This window comes from Schistocerca americana, unplaced genomic scaffold (genome assembly GCF_021461395.2).
Source record: "Schistocerca americana isolate TAMUIC-IGC-003095 unplaced genomic scaffold, iqSchAmer2.1 HiC_scaffold_640, whole genome shotgun sequence".
Classification (NCBI taxonomy): Eukaryota; Metazoa; Arthropoda; class Insecta; order Orthoptera; family Acrididae; genus Schistocerca; species Schistocerca americana.
Window position 1 is genome coordinate 20,001 of NW_025726391.1, and position 5,000 is coordinate 25,000.

The 5,000-nt window shown below is 51.7% G+C and overlaps 1 non-coding gene across 1 annotated transcript in view; it reads left to right on the forward strand.

Annotated features, from left to right (window-relative positions):
- The first annotated feature begins 4,093 nt into the window (after window positions 1-4,093).
- Window positions 4,094-5,000, forward strand: part of LOC124588384 — a 1,910-nt gene continuing 1,003 nt past the window's right edge. Inside the window, exon 1 of the ribosomal RNA XR_006975744.1 lies at window positions 4,094-5,000. This exon is cut by the window's right edge and continues 1,003 nt beyond it. This is a non-coding gene — a ribosomal RNA (small subunit ribosomal RNA).

A 5,000-nucleotide genomic window follows, 5' to 3' on the forward strand; every position in this document is an offset into this window, starting at 1 on the left:
CCTAACCCGTATTGTGCCTTAACCTAACCCGTATTGTGCCTTAACCTAACCCGTATTGTGCCTTAACCTAACCCATATTGCGCCTTAACCTAACCCATATTGCGCCTTAACCTAACCCATATTGCGCCTTAACCTAACCCATATTGCGCCTTAACCTAACCCATATTGTGCCTTAACCTAACCTATATTGTACCTTAACCTAACCCATATTGTACCTTAACCTAACCCATATTGTACCTTAACCTAACCTATATTGTACCTTAACCTAACCTATATTGTACCTTAACCTAACCTATATTGGGCCTTAACCTAACCTATATTGGGCCTTAACCTAACCTATATTGGGCCTTAACCTAACCTATATTGGGCCTTAACCTAACCTATATTGGGCCTTAACGTAACCCACGTTGCGCCTTAACCTAACCTATATTGTACCTTAACCTAACCCATATTGTACCTTAACCTAACCCATATTGTACCTTAACCTAACCTATATTGTACCTTAACCTAACCTATATTGTACCTTAACCTAACCTATATTGGGCCTTAACCTAACCTATATTGGGCCTTAACCTAACCTATATTGGGCCTTAACCTAACCTATATTGGGCCTTAACCTAACCTATATTGGGCCTTAACGTAACCCACGTTGCGCCTTAACGTAACCCACGTTGCGCCTTAACGTAACCCACGTTGCGCCTTAACGTAACCCACGTTGCGCCTTAACGTAACCCACGTTGCGCCTTAACCTAACCCATATTGCGCCTTAACCTAACCCATATTGCGCCTTAACCTAACCCATATTGCGCCTTAACCTAACCCATATTGTACCTTAACCTAACCTATATTGTACCTTAACCTAACCTATATTGTACCTTAACCTAACCTATATTGGGCCTTAACCTAACCTATATTGGGCCTTAACCTAACCTATATTGGGCCTTAACCTAACCTATATTGGGCCTTAACCTAACCTATATTGGGCCTTAACGTAACCCACGTTGCGCCTTAACGTAACCCACGTTGCGCCTTAACGTAACCCACGTTGCGCCTTAACGTAACCCACGTTGCGCCTTAACGTAACCCACGTTGCGCCTTAACGTAACCCACGTTGCGCCTTAACCTAACCCATATTGCGCCTTAACCTAACCCATATTGCGCCTTAACCTAACCCATATTGCGCCTTAACCTAACCCATATTGTGCCTTAACCTAACCTATATTGTACCTTAACCTAACCCATATTGTACCTTAACCTAACCTATATTGTACCTTAACCTAACCTATATTGTACCTTAACCTAACCTATATTGTACCTTAACCTAACCCATATTGCGCCTTAACCTAACCCATATTGCGCCTTAACCTAACCCATATTGCGCCTTAACCTAACCCATATTGCGCCTTAACCTAACCCATATTGCGCCTTAACCTAACCCATATTGCGCCTTAACCTAACCCATATTGCGCCTTAACCTAACCCATATTGCGCCTTAACCTAACCCATATTGCGCCTTAACCTAACCCATATTGCGCCTTAACCTAACCCATATTGCGCCTTAACCTAACCCATATTGTACCTTAACCTAACCCATATTGTACCTTAACCTAACCTATATTGTACCTTAACCTAACCTATATTGTACCTTAACCTAACCTATATTGTACCTTAACCTAACCTATATTGGGCCTTAACCTAACCTATATTGGGCCTTAACCTAACCTATATTGGGCCTTAACCTAACCTATATTGGGCCTTAACCTAACCTATATTGGGCCTTAACGTAACCCACGTTGCGCCTTAACGTAACCCACGTTGCGCCTTAACGTAACCCACGTTGCGCCTTAACGTAACCCACGTTGCGCCTTAACGTAACCCACGTTGCGCCTTAACGTAACCCACGTTGCGCCTTAACGTAACCCACGTTGCGCCTTAACCCAACACACGTTGCGCCTTAACCCAACACACGTTGGGCCTTAACCCAACACACGTTGGGCCTTAACCCAACACACGTTGGGCCTTAACCCAACACACGTTGGGCCTTAACCCAACACACGTTGGGCCTTAACCCAACACACGTTGGGCCTTAACCCAACACACGTTGGGCCTTAACCCAACACACGTTGGGCCTTAACCCAACACACGTTGGGCCTTAACCCAACACACGTTGGGCCTTAACCCAACACACGTTGGGCCTTAACCCAACACACGTTGGGCCTTAACCCAACACACGTTGGGCCTTAACCCAACACACGTTGGGCCTTAACCCAACACACGTTGGGCCTTAACCCAACACACGTTGGGCCTTAACCCAACACACGTTGGGCCTTAACCCAACACACGTTGGGCCTTAACCCAACACACGTTGGGCCTTAACCCAACACACGTTGGGCCTTAACCTGCTCTGTAATTGTCATACGACGCGTTAAATTAGTGTGGTGTTGCCTAACTGCAACCCCCGCAATATAGTTTGCTACTCGCACTGCCTGGTCCCCAGAGTATCGCTTCATGTTAAACACCTTGCAGCTATACACTGTAATGCGGATGGCAGCAGGACGTACATGCTCAATGCCCTTCGCAGTTGTTCATTGGCATTTGCATGGCGAAGCACAGCCTACGTTGTGGTACGGCGTGTGTCAACTGTCCGCTGATGTTGTACGTCCAAATCACACACTGTACTGCACATTGGTCCTCATGTACTGAATGATACATCGTGGTACATGTGTGACCGTACCACGACTGCGCCAACAACGGCGAACCATACGGTCCAAATATTGTGCACTCAGCTACGTGTCGTCTCCCTATAAGAGCTGGATTGCAGTATGGTATGCCGTGGATGGCGATCAGCATGAGCCGTCTGTTGATGTAGTGGCGCGTGTTGTCAGACGTAGTCGTCTCTTCTCACACACCGTGATAGCATGGTGCACTGCGTTCCACATCTGCGACATGCGACAGAGGCCGGTTGACAGTCGTTCGCGCAATGGACATCGCATACGTACGGGGGCCACCTTCCACGTGTTCGCGAAGCGTGCACATGTTGTTGCGTGTATGTGGGCAGACATAGTGTGTCGTGACACCTGACACAGGCATGCAACAATCGTTGAATTTGCAAATGGCGATGGACGTCTACGTTTGCTGGTGACGTTACGCAAATGAACAACTGGTAAACGGTTGTGGTGCGGTTGTTCTCGCTAGAGGTGAATCAGTGATGGCGACGATCGGTTGAGCTACCAACCGGTTGTTTCAGCGATACCCACCATGCCCACGAACGTGAATGGCATGTGGGTGTGAAGCGATACGCGGCGGTGGCTGGGTGGGACCGTCCCCGGCCGGTGAGGGGGGGCCTCCCGGCGTGCTGGCCGCGCGGTGCGTGGGCGCACGCGCTACAGCCGGCTGGTGGGGGCGGCCAGTGGCAGGCGCGCCGGCCGACGGAGGCGGCAGGCGGCGCAGCTGCGCGCCGGCGCACCCTGCACGCGGCGCCGTGCGGCCAAAGTAGGTCCTCGCGGGCCCGGTGCGAAGCGCGGTGGACATCTGCAGTGTGCTGGTCCGATTGAGGACTGTGTGCGCTGAGGATGCGCCGCCGCCCGGCGCTCGGCGCCGCGACGCCGTCTGCTGCTCGGTCGCCTCTGCGGTTCTCGCAGGTGGTTTGTATCGCAGCTGTGCGGACGTGTTGGCGCGTGCGCTGTGCTGGGAGAGTTCGCTTCGGCACCCAAGTGGGGCTTTTGTCCTTCTGTGGCGCTGGCGTTGGAGCTGCCGGCCACCGTAGGTGGCGCGTGTTGTCTCCCGCCGGCAATGCCACGACAGCACGCTCCCGGGCCTCTGTCGGCAGCGGCAAGCTCAGTTGGGAGCACGGGTGGTCGCACCTAAAGCGTCTACTCGCCAAACTCCGGGCGATTGCGCCTCTCTCGAACCCGACCAAGTACTTAGGACGGCGCTGCGCGCCGCCGGGACCTGAGAGGGTTTCGAGGTGTATTGTGCAGGGGAGCTCAGCCTCCTCCTGTTTGCAGAATAATTGAGCGGACGCTTGCGTGTTCGCGCGGGCCCCCGGGACACACTCCCGGGCGGCCGGCTGCTCAGCTCTAGTTGACGCAGCTCCCTGGTTGATCCTGCCAGTAGTCATATGCTTGTCTCAAAGATTAAGCCATGCATGTCTCAGTACAAGCCGCATTAAGGTGAAACCGCGAATGGCTCATTAAATCAGTTATGGTTCCTTAGATCGTACCCACGTTACTTGGATAACTGTGGTAATTCTAGAGCTAATACATGCAAACAGAGTCCCGACCAGAGATGGAAGGGACGCTTTTATTAGATCAAAACCAATCGGTCGGCTCGTCCGGTCCGTTTGCCTTGGTGACTCTGAATAACTTTGGGCTGATCGCACGGTCCTCGTACCGGCGACGCATCTTTCAAATGTCTGCCTTATCAACTGTCGATGGTAGGTTCTGCGCCTACCATGGTTGTAACGGGTAACGGGGAATCAGGGTTCGATTCCGGAGAGGGAGCCTGAGAAACGGCTACCACATCCAAGGAAGGCAGCAGGCGCGCAAATTACCCACTCCCGGCACGGGGAGGTAGTGACGAAAAATAACGATACGGGACTCATCCGAGGCCCCGTAATCGGAATGAGTACACTTTAAATCCTTTAACGAGTATCTATTGGAGGGCAAGTCTGGTGCCAGCAGCCGCGGTAATTCCAGCTCCAATAGCGTATATTAAAGTTGTTGCGGTTAAAAAGCTCGTAGTTGGATTTGTGTCCCACGCTGTTGGTTCACCGCCCGTCGGTGTTTAACTGGCATGTATCGTGGGACGTCCTGCCGGTGGGGCGAGCTGAAGGCGTGCGACGCGCCTCGTGCGTGCTCGTGCGTCCCGAGGCGGACCCCGTTGCAATCCTACCAGGGTGCTCTTGAGTGAGTGTCTCGGTGGGCCGGCACGTTTACTTTGAACAAATTAGAGTGCTTAAAGCAGGCAAGCCCGCCTGAATACTGTGTGCATGGAATAAT